The 12,384-nt window shown below is 43.3% G+C and overlaps 1 protein-coding gene across 2 annotated transcripts in view; it reads right to left on the bottom strand.

The window, feature by feature from the left end:
• Positions 1-12,384, bottom strand: part of LOC126249339 (major facilitator superfamily domain-containing protein 6-like) — a 346,945-nt gene that overhangs the window by 172,351 nt on the left and 162,210 nt on the right. The window contains exon 1 of one of the 2 annotated variants that reach the window (XM_049951003.1): positions 3,943-4,009. The exons of the other annotated variant lie outside the window; for it this stretch is intronic. The gene's annotated coding sequence lies outside the window, so the exon portion shown is untranslated. Of the gene's footprint in view, positions 1-3,942; positions 4,010-12,384 lie in introns of those variants that run through there. 2 annotated transcript variants of the gene reach the window in all.

Genomic DNA, 12,384 nt, shown 5'->3' with positions numbered 1-12,384 from the left:
CCAGGTCCGTCGTTGAGTACACCATCGCAGGCGCTCCTGTCTGTGAAGCAGCGTCAAAGGTAACCGCAGCCATGGTCTCCGAGCTGATAGTCCATGCTGCTGCAAACGTCGTCGAACTGTTCGTGTAGATGGTTGTTGTCTTGCAAACGTCCCCATCTGTTGACTCAGGGATCGAGACGTGGTTGCACGATTCGTTACAGCCATGCGGATAAGATGCCTGTCATCTCGACTGGTAGTGATATGAGGCCGTTGGGATCCAGCACGGCGTGATGGTACGCATTTCTCCTCCTTACACGAGGCGTCACAACGTTTCACCAGGCAACGCACATCAACTGCTGTTTGTGTATGAGAAATCGGCTGGAAACTTTCCTCATGTCAGCACGTTGTAGGTGTCGACACAGGCGCAAACCTTGTGTGAATGCTCTGAAAAGCTAATCATTTCCATATTACAGCATCTTCGTCCTGTCGCTTAAATTTTGCGTCTGTAGCACGTCATCATCTTGGTGTAGCAGTTTTAATGGCCAGTAGTGTAGCTCTGTAACAGGTTTGTCACTTTCTGAGTAAGTCCAGAAGTTCTGAATAGCGGGTTAAGCCGTCAGGAACAGAAACACTGTCAAAATAATTATTATCAGAGGAAGGAGACCGCACAACGCCTCCAGTAACAGCAGCATTGTCTTAACCGCAACGCGCGTTCTCGCGCTCCGTTCTGTTCTGGCATTTACTGAAATTCTGTTGCGTAGTTGAATCCAGCGGCCTGTCGAAAAACTAATTCTCAATAAGAAGTGCCATAGGCCTCAAATTGTGTGTCCACATTTCAATGCCCTCAGTGAGCGTATGCTTTTAAACGATTTTAGGTATCTATCTCTAGCAAAAGACGTCACGATGTACGAATCACCAATCTTTTTCACTTGATAATGCAATCCGCAATATTTAGGTGCAGTCTACTTCCTAAGTAATTACCCAGATTGACGATTAGCAACACTATTTAAACATAATAAAGCATTACCGTCTCCCTAATTTGTCCTTTGTAGTTGCTTTTAGTAACGTTTCACTACGTATTGTCTGACTCATTTACCCGTAACCAAGATAACAACGCCATCACCCAGTATGAATCTTTTACTTTCAGTCCTAAAAATCATCATCACGTACAGTGTTTGCGTCTGGTAGGGGAAAGAGGTGCAAATTAAGATTTTTATTCAGTCACGTTTACACATTCCAGGACATGTTTACCCATATGGATGTTTTCTTGAGGGGAAAACATGACAGTACCAGAACTGCCTTAGTTATTTTTACGACTTCATAGCGACAATAATTTATCACATTTTACAAAACACTTTCAGATTAAAAATTTCTATAAAGGTGTATTTTCGTATTTCCTCCAAACTCGTCACCCGTAGACTCCAGCGTTCGAACATACCACATGGAATCCCAGAATTCAAGCGGTTGGAGCACCTGGGTACTTGACTTCAGGTTCTTGCCTTACCTTGGGATCAAATTATTTCAAGTGTATGTTTCGTCATTCGTACACGATTTTCATTTGTTATGGAGTAGTTTGGTTGGTTGACTTAGGAGAGGGCACCAAAAAGCAAGGTCGTCATCGGTCCCACCGGTTAGAGGAAGGACGGGGAAGGAAGTCTGCCTTGCCCTTCCGGAAGGACCATCCCGGTGTATGACTGAAGCGATTTAGGGAAATCACTAGAAACCACTATCAGGATGGCAGGACGCGGGCTTGAACCGTCGTCCTCCCGAATGCGAGTCTAGTGTGCTAACCTCTGCGCCCCTCGCTCGGTGGCTCGTTTGGATCACATAGCGCCATTAGATGAAGTAAAAAGTAAAGTAAAGAAAAAAGGAAAGCAAGCAAAGCGACGTTTACCGGTATTAAGAGAAAGATTCCTCAAAATTTAGAAAATTTTTCCAATTACAAATTATCGTGCAATTCTTAAGGGTTTAGTAAAATGGGGCACATATCATTTTAGAGAGAGAGAGAGAGAGAGAGAGAGAGAGAGAGAGAGAGAGAGAGAGAGAGAGAGAAAGAAAGAAACTGGTTGCTAGTGTATCACACTGGATTTCATAATACCGAAAACTTACTTAGCATACCGTTCAACGGGGTTGATTGAAACATTTGGTCGTTACTGTTATAGTAGAAAACTAACATTCAGGTGTTGGAGCATAAAAAAAGTAAACTGTACCTATCAGAGTGCGAATTAAGCAACGAATGATGTCAGCGAGATTTTAGCAGCGCATACTATTGATTACAGACTAGAAGACCGTGGTTGGTCCTTCATCAACAGATTACAGAGAGCAGCTTTGAAAAAGGATAAAAGTCGGTAAGTCCGGTCTAAATATCACGTAAAATTTTGTTATTACCGCTGTGTACTTGCCATACCATTGAGAAGTAGTAGCCGTATCCTTCCACTGCTAAGTAACCCAAAATGTTTCATGAAAAATTATCAACGAATGTTGAAGTGTACCTTTCTAGCAATTTTTGTGATATTTTATCACTTCTACGTGTTGGAAATACTCCACAGGCAGATCAGATAATAAGCTTATCACGTGACATACTGAAAACCATGGATCATGGAAATCTGATAGGAATATTATTTCGTGACTTCCGAAAAGTATCTGGCTCAGTATCAGACCAATGCTTAGTAATGAAAGTGTGATCATATGTACTACCAAACGAAACTTTTTACTGGAATAAGAGGTTATCCTGGTACGGAGAACGTAGTGTTACCTTTGAGGTGGTAAAAAAGATGTAAAAATTTTTGACGTGCCCCAAGAACGCTTTTTGAAACCTCTGTTCATGTTTTACGTTAATCACCTGCAATATTAACAGCAACCTCATGCCTTCTGGAGACGATTTAGTTACTATTAATCCATTACGAAGTGCTGAAAAAAGTTGCATACGTACTCAAATCTCTATATAACTTCAGAGAGGTGCGAACTTCGCAACGACTTTGAAAGTTCATACACGTAAAAATGTCCTCAGCGCTAAATGGAAAAAAGTGTTCTGTGATAACATCTTCAATCACTGTTGCACAATAGTTCAACTCCTACAAATGATTGGGATACGAAATGATCACGAAGGTTCAGTTCTAGATGCAGCAGATGGCAGTCTTCAATTTATTGAAAATACAGGGAAAATTCCGTAAGTTTACCAACAAGATTGCTGTAAAACACTCGTACGACCAAACTTAATCGTATTTGGTAAATATTTCGCAACCTTCAGCAATATTTGACAGAGTATATTGGACGAACACAAAGAAAATCAGAGCATTAAGAAGTATATTTGCCGCATGAGAGTTTGTCACGGCCATGCTGGACCACACGACCTGTCAAACTCTTGAAGGTAACTGCCAACTTCCTGCGAAATCCTAGATTCAAGAATAGGCATGAAGCGAGGAATCTGGAAATACAGTGCAGACGCCTAAATACCAGATGGTTGTAATTGAAGTGCACCTACTCGCAGAGGTCCAGTATGGGCTGTAATTATCTTAAGACAACGAAAATCTGTGGATATTCTAATGCGTTAATGCTGAATCGATTTACGCTGGGAAAAGTATTAATTCCAATTTTGGCCACCAGGTGCAAATCTGGAGCCCAATCTGCAACTTTGTTTTCAGCGTAAATCGGTTACGAATTCACGCACAAGCTTATCTAAAAATTTTCGCTGGCTTACGATAGTTACAGCCCACGTCGGACCTCCGTGAGTAGCTGCACTTTAATAATAACCACCTGGTTCCGATCGCGTAGTGACTACTAAGCAGAGATTAATGACAGCACACCTATTGGCACTTTAGTATTCCTCCTGCCCATGCTGCACACGCGAATGGAGCAACAGCAAGTACCCTCTGTCATGCGCTTCACAATGGTTTGAAGGGCATAGATATAGACGCAAATTTATTGAAATAAGGTAACACTGGCAAAGCGAGGTTAGCTTACCGCATGAGGCAGGGAAGCCGCTGGGATGGTGGAGCGCCGTCTGCAACTCTTAGGCCGGAGGCGCCAGGACTACTGACGGCGCGGCTGGCGATCTTAAATGGCCTCGCCGCGAAGGGGGGCCGGGGGATTTCCCACGTCACAAGGAGGCTACCTGCCCGCGCCGCCTTACTCCTGACCCCCTTCGGAGACAGTGCGATGCCCTTGCTGCGAATCATCCGGTATGAGCGGCAGCGCCCTCAGCTGAGCGTCAGGCACGACGGTGCCTTAAGTTCGTCCCTCTGCGTCAGGCTCGCCCCTGGCCGTACTTCCCCGTGGCACTTAGACTGTACCAGCCCAGTGATGGCTCTTCTATTTACCTGTTTCGTCATGTGTGTATGTCCAAGGAGATGTCTCATTATTGGCACGCCAGTGAAACCGTCACAGTTTCATTACCACGTTCTCAGTTCTGTATCACAAACTTGGAAATGACTTGTCTTACTAAATTAAGTTCCATCTAGTAATACAAGATCCCGTTACATCAAAGTGACCAACGCTTATGTCCGATGTCAACGTGCAATAAGCACTCACAGATGGCAGCACTAGCAGTGGGTACGTAAAGCGTGTCGTCCGAAAGGGCATGATCAAATGGATCAAATGGTTCTGAGCACTATGGGATTTCTGAGGTCATCAGTCCCCTAGAAGTTAGAACTACTTAAACCTAACTAGCCTAAGGACGTCACACACATCCATGCCCGAGGCAGTATTCGAACCTGCGACCGTAGCGGTCGCGCGGTTCCAGACTGTAGCACTAGAACCGCTCGGCCACTCCGGCCGGCAAAGGGCATGATCATTGGCTTTCGGGCCAAGAGTGGAAGCATTTCTGAAATAGCTAAGCTTCAGAACTATTCGAGTAGCGCCGTGGTTAGAGTATACTGTGCATGGCAAAATGGCGCTATTCAAAACCGTCGCCGAGGCAGCTGCACTGCACCACGGGCCTTAGATGACAAGGGTGAATGACGGCTGCGGAGATGGGTACGGACGAACAGACGAACTGTCTACAACTGGCCGCCCGGGTGAACCAAGGGGCTACCAGCAGTGTGTTCTCAGCGACCGTTCAGCAAACGCTGCAGCGTATGGGCCTCTGCAGCAGGCACCCGGTTTATGCATCCACGATGACTGCCTCTCGTCGGTAAGGAAGGGTGGAGTCTGCGTGCTAATACCGCAGTTGGATGTACAGTAGTGGCTACAGGCAACCTTTTCGGATTAATCACGTTTTATGTTCCATCGGAACCGTATGAAAAGTCGGAAAGCAAACACTCTGCAACAATCGTCCGAAGGGTCCAGGACGGAGGAGGGAGCGTTAAGGTCCTGGAAATGTTTTCTTGCCATTCTGGAAATCATATGGATCAACTGAAGTACGCATCTACCTTGGGGATCATGTTCACCCCTACAAGCAGTTTGTTCTTCATCGGCACGACGGGACAACGCAACGTGTCACACAACTCGCAGAGTACGTCCGTGGTTTGAAGAGCACCACTACGATTTTTCTGTGCATCGCTAGCTACCAAACTCACCGGATTTAAAGCCAATCGGTAATCCGTGCAACCGTTTCGACCGGGCTTTTCGCCCCATGGATCCTCAACAGATAATCCTAGAGCCGCTGGCAACAGGACTAGAGTCGGCAAATCCTTTTCAGTAACGTCTAGAATCTCACTGACACACTTTCCGCACTTCTCGCAGAGGCCTGCGCTGCAAAACATGGGTTATTCAGACGTTTGGGAGGTGGTTGCAATGTGACAGGACGGTGTAGAATTAGGATCCAAGGCGTGAGCATAATTTGCAATGATACCAACAGATTTTATTCATAGCTGCTATTCCAACAAAATTGGTATATAGTTCACCAAAAAAATAACTCAGCTGCCGAATTATTTTTTTTTTTTTTATTAACCGGTTTTAACAGGTTAATATGTTACCCTTGGATGTTCACTGTTTGCTTATAACTTGCATAAAGACATCAGTACCTTCCTCAGTGAAGCGTTATGCCATGACATATCTAAGAATGTACATCTGGTATGCGGTAATTGTACATGGAGATTGATAGCTTAGAGTGAATTAATCACACTTACGTACCGAGTCAAGATGATGTGCTAGGCAATACTGATCTTTCGAAATATGACAGATTAGTCTGTCGAAACCGGTTAGGTCAGTGAAATATTCCAACTGGCTTGCAGCCAGATGTCTACGTCTATACTAAATATATCGGCTGACGAAGTGAGTTCCACACTGGCGATTGCTGGTGCACATCGCTGGTTTGACTGAAAATTCGCGCCGTGGCTCATGCACATAGGTTATAGCTGTACGACCACCTTCTGTCGAGTTCAGCTCCCTCCGTCTAACATTCCTGCATCTCAGATGCACAGGCGCGTGCGTAACAGGGATTTCGAATTATGGGGCCGCGGACAATAATTCTGTGGTCAAAATAATAAAACTATCGCTTGCCATTAGTTCTAAAATTTTATCTCTTTCGAGATAGTAGGTAAATCACTGGGTACAGGGTTAAAAGCCAGAAGTATGATTAATAAAGACCTTCTGCTAATCTTATTTCCAGACATTCCATAATTACCGAGCGAGGTGGCGCAGTGGTTAGCACACTGGACTCGCATTCGGGAGGACGACGGTTCAATCCCGTCTCCAGCCATCCTGATTTAGGTTTCCCGTGATTTCCCTAAATCGTTTCAGGCAAATGCCGGGAGGGTTCCTTTGAAAGGGCACGGCCGATTTCCTTCCCAATGCTTCCCTAACCCGAGCTTGCGCTCCGTCTCTAATGACCCCGTTGTCGACGGGACGTTAAACACTACCCACCACCACCACCACCATTCCATAATTGAATCCCAGAAAGATTTCGTCGCCGTCAAGATTTTCATGGTATAGTAATCTATAGAATGTCTTGAGATGCAATGCTCGGCTGCAGATGACTTACTGGGCTGTGAAAGACTAGTTTCATTTATGTTCCACGCATCTCATGAAATGCGCATGTTGCCTGACCAACCTATGCCTTGCCAAATTGACATGTTATTCTGGAGACTCCACACTTCTGTATACTCGCAATCCTGCTGGCTTTATAAATACACTACAGCCTACGACTCAATGGCTCTGACTTAGAAAGTTTTATGATTCACCCTTGACTCTCAAGCATTGTCACTCGACGACAATGAGTTCAAAATCAATGTAAGTAGCTCTGTTCCATCATGCTCGTTCGTCAACTTTTTATTCAATAGTGACTATTTTTAAAAAATTACGGCCAACAGATGTAAGTTTTGAGATGCTGAATGTACGAGATGGTTCAGCTGAGGCGGGGTGATAGAGATGACAGTGAGTTTTCATGGAGGGCCGAGCGCTTGGCGATAAAGGAGAGGCCAGTGATGGCTAATAGGAGGGTTTTCTCTAGGAACTTCAAGCCGCCAGCCGGCATTTAGAATGGTCTGAAGTGCTACATATGACTCGCCACATTTAAATATTTCTTAATCTCTACATATAAAATGAAATTTCCTGACCCATCACCCAGGCCAAACCGCTAAAGACAGACGCTTTAAATTTGGAGAGTGTGTTGATCTTATACCGTGGGCATTGTTCGATATTACGTCCCTATGGCAGTGAAGTGAGGGAGAAAGGTTTTTTGAAAATATGTCGTTATTAAGGCAATTTTGAAGATAGAACTACGAAAATTGGTATTTTGTTTCTCTGTCAGAAATAAAAAATATATTTTAGAATTTTTGGGAATTCAACCAGTAAGTAAGTAAAATGGTGAAAGTTTTTTCTAAATGAATCTTCATTGAAGTATTACTAATGCATTTTTGAAGCCACTGCTAGAAAAAGAGGTATATGCCTTCTCGGTTAAAAATAAAAGAATAAGTTTCTCAGTGTTTTTGGAAATTCATCACCTAAGACGGTGGAATAGGGGATGAAAATTGTTACGAAAATATTTCGTTATAAAAGCAATTTTTAAAGACAAATCAGTTGAAATTGGAATGACTTCTAAAGAAGTGTGTATAAGGGGATGAAAGTTCCTAGGTAAATACCATCACAACAATTCTAGAGGAAGCGTATCGTGGCACTGAGGACGTCTAATGGAACAATAATATTAAAAATACCACAGTAACTACAGGAGTTACGTTATCTTAGTAAATAAATATTATCACGACAATCTTTCCAAATTAATGGCATTGAACACTTCACGCGGTATTACCAAGCAAGGTATTGGACGATGAGTCTATCGTCCCTGAAACTCACATTTTATTTACTGAGTTATGTTTTTATATCGTTTTTGTTATGTAAGTGTGTAAGAGTATCTTATTTTTCTCAGTTACGTAGTATGGCAATTCTCGTATCTGGAGAAATGCTAGCATCTTTCAAGTGTCGACAAAAAGTTTCTGTTTGAGGGTGTTACTGCAGCGTATATGCAACGTAGAACGACTGCAAAGCGGCACCGACATATAGACAAGGGATTGGCGTGGCATTCGTGTCTTAATGTGTGTGCGGTAAATGCGGAAACCTCAGCTATGGCGACGCCATTACCAAATGAGTCCAAACAAAACCAATATACTGTTACTCTTTTCTTGACTGCCGAAGGCCAAACACCGGTAGACATCCATCAGAGAGTGAAGAATGTGTATGAGGCAGCATGTTTGTCGAAAAAACAGCGTTTTGGAATGGTGTGCCAAGGAGTACTGCTGCTTCAGGAGAGAGAAAGAGAGAGAGAGAGAGAGAGAGAGAGAGAGAGAGAGAGAGAGTTGTATATCTTTGTATATATATGATATCCTCGGTGTGGAAGCACAAGAGGGTCCAAACCTCCCGTGGGAACCCACGAAACACTGCGAACAAACGAGGTATGTTGACAGGGATGCTGCGAGAATATGGGTTGGCCAGTAAGCGTGCTCGGGTAGCCGAAGCGACGCTCGTGTAAAGCGGGAAATTAGGGTTCGAGCGCTGCTCCGGCAAAAATTTTTCACGATCACCATTGAATTCAGAAGGATGTAGGTTGCAGTAGGTACTGGGAGATGAAGAAGCTTGCACAGGATGGAGTAGCATGGAGAGCTGCATCAAACCAGTCTCAGGACTGAAGACCGCAACAACAACAACAACAACAACAACAACCATTGAATTATTTCAATGCCCAAGTGCGGCTGACGTCAGTATCTATCTCTAAATACTGGCCTCTGTATCAAAAATATAGGTGTCTGACACTCATCTTCCCTATATATGACTGACTGACTGACTGACTGACTGACTGACTGACTGACTGACTGACTGACTGACTGACTGACTGACTGACTGACTGACTGACTGACTGACTGACTGACTGACTGACTGACTGACTGACTGACTGACTGACTGACTGACTGACTGACTGACAGCACCAACCGCTAAGGCGTCATTTAAGAAGAGATTGTTCGAAATTCCACTCTTGCGCTGGTGAACAGGAGACCAAAGGCTTGTTGAATGCAAGTCGCTATTAAGGCAATTTTGACGCTAGCACCACGAAAATTATTTGGTTTCTCAGTCAAAAAAATACATGTTCCTGCATTTTTGGAAATTCAGTCACTAAGGCGGTAAAACAGTGGGTGAAAGACTTTTTGAAAACAAACTATCAAGACTGACTGCCGGAACTGCATCACCGAAGGTTTTGTACCAGCACGAGCCCATTTTCTGGTGTATATAATTGTTAGAACATTACCTGTGATGTTAATTTCTTCGATATCAAACCTGCTAGGCCACATGTATGGGAATTATGCACAATATTCAATAAATCGAGACTCCTTTCAGTATTTCAAACGAACAACACTTTTTTGCAACAATAGAGCAGAATGAATATAAATACGATATATTTCTGAAATCAACAGGCGGTGTGGCCGTGCGGTTCTAGGCGCTTCAGACTGGAACCGCGTGACCGCTACGGTCGCAGGTTCGAATCCTGCCTTGGGCATGGATGTGTGTGATGTCCTTAGGTTAGTTAGGTTTAAGTAGTTCTAAGTTATAGGGGACTGATGACCTCAGATGTTAAGTCCCATAGTGCTCAGAGCCATTTTTGAAACCAACAGGTTGGTTTACAATTTCACAGCAGATGTAACAACATATTTCAATTAATTAATAGGTTGTGTGCTTTGTTTTACATGTTTGAATAATGAAAAAAACAGTCCAAGGACATTAACTTTTCCTTCGGTCAACCCTTACAGATTGTGCTGACTTGCCTTTATTTCTTCATGGTTTCAGCGCGTCAAAAATTTTTGAGAGTATCGTCGTTAACATAATATGCACCTTTTTTCTTGCAAGACATTGTTCCCTGAACTTTGTGTTTGAGGTGATCCTAGTACATCATTCCGGTTTCCAATGTTTATCAGTACAAATGCAACTTTCTCTCGAAATTCAGTTACGTGCACTTTGTCAGTTGCTTGTAGACAGCGTGAGCATTACCAACTGCCCTATTTGAGCTCCAATATTGCGGTACCATTTCACTCCTCCTCGTGGAAGCATGAAATGCTATTTGATATGACACATCTGTGAAGGATTTTAAGTAATCAAATTTAAAAAATTGTGGATGATTTTGTGGTTGCTTCTTTTCTTGAGGTCGTTGCTATCATTTCTGGAACGACCTTAGTGGTCAGAAACAAGATATCTCTCCTATTCTTCCATTTTCCTACATCATTTGTGTTACACTGCGTGTATAACATTAAACCTTTCCTGAACTTCCCTTTCACTACGGTCGCTGGACTGTACTTTCTGTTTACAGCATGCGTCTGGCATTCAATAATAGATCCATCAGCTCAATCACTACGAATATCTCTAAGCACTATGGGGCTTAACATCTGAGGTCATAAATCCCCTAGACTTAGAACTACTAACCTAAGGACATCACACATCCATGCTCGAGGCAGGATTCGAACCTACGACCGTAGCAGCAGCGCGGTTCCGGACTGAAGCACCTAGTACCGCTCTGCCACAGCGGCAGGCCTCAATCACTACACTGGGGGCCATGCCATGATCTGTGGGGGCAATGTCCTTTGCAGGGTACACTTTCACATGCCGTGTGTAGCCCCCAAGAACACAGTTTGAATAGCTCGGGTCCATATTTATAACGTTTCCCCGGGATATACTGGCGGAACCCCAGCCTCTCTCTGAACGGCACAATAGTATCATGAATACACACTTACTCAACAGGAGAATTCACTTCGTGAAATGTATCTTTTAGTAGTTTAACTAATGACGAATTTTTTTTTACAGTTTTCCATTGTTTGTACCAGAACTGTCCTAAAAATGTAACATACTCAAAAGGACCTCAATCCTGTTGCGTGATAAAGCTTTACTTCATTTTTGTATAGTATATTCTTTGACCCGTACATATTTCTGGGGTTTATGTTTTCGTTCCAATCCAAGCCACAGAACGACACAAAAATCCGGTTTCTCCATTATTTCTGTCTACCTATTATTGAAGTCTGTCGTATTCAGTACATTTTCGTTGTCAATATTGTCAATTCACTGCTTAGCATAAGAATTCGTCTAAGTAACAATGGCTTCCAAAATTTGGTCATTAAAAAACTATCGGTAAAACTCTAGTTCATTGCATCTTCCAGCCATTTTCATCTTCGCATGACCAGCAATTCCCTCATTAAAGGTTGTGGTAAGGTTATTCATATTTCCAGTTACATAACGCCAAGTAACTTCAGCTGATGCCGCAACGGTGGTTGTTCCTGCATCGGAATCGTCGGACTCACGATCAGGAGTATATTCAGGATCATCGCCGTGAGATACGTCACCAAACAGGTTTCACTCCCACTGAATTCTCAACAAGCAACTGACTCTGCATCGGGCATTGTCACAAACTAAAATTATATATAATTAACTCAGATCTTCAAGGATACACCAACCTCTTCATCTCAGAATGGCAATTGCAACCTATGTCCTCAATTATTTGCTCTGTGTATTCCAGTCTGTTTTCCTCTACAGTTTCTACCTTCTACAGCTCCATCCAGTATCACCGAAGTTACTCCCCCATATTTTAACAGATGTCCTTACCATCCTGTCCCTCTTGTTTGTTGGTGTTTTCCATTTATTCCTTTTCTCGCCAATTCTCCGGAGAATCTTCTCATTCCTTACCTGTGCGTGTTATCGGAAATGTAACCAGAGGTCGTAAACGCAAGGAAACAATCCCGGAACATTCGTAATTTTGTGCTAATGGTGTGTTGGAGCGACATGCAGTTGACTTCCCTGTACACGCCTTTGTTTAATGTGTAACTGCCGGAAGTTTCATTGTTGTATGTCAGTTATTGTTCACTACTGTACTGAGTAGAACGTCGTGTCGCAGTGTCTGCGAATTTCGAAATGGCAGAGTTAGAGGAGCAATGCGTCTTCATTAAATTTTGTGTGAAACTCAAGAAAACCTTTACAGACACCAAATGATACAGGTAG

Source organism: Schistocerca nitens, chromosome 1, assembly GCF_023898315.1.
Source record: "Schistocerca nitens isolate TAMUIC-IGC-003100 chromosome 1, iqSchNite1.1, whole genome shotgun sequence".
NCBI lineage: Eukaryota > Metazoa > Arthropoda > Insecta > Orthoptera > Acrididae > Schistocerca > Schistocerca nitens.
Note: the sequence above shows the minus strand (reverse complement) of the source record. Positions and strands in the feature narration are given on the sequence as shown.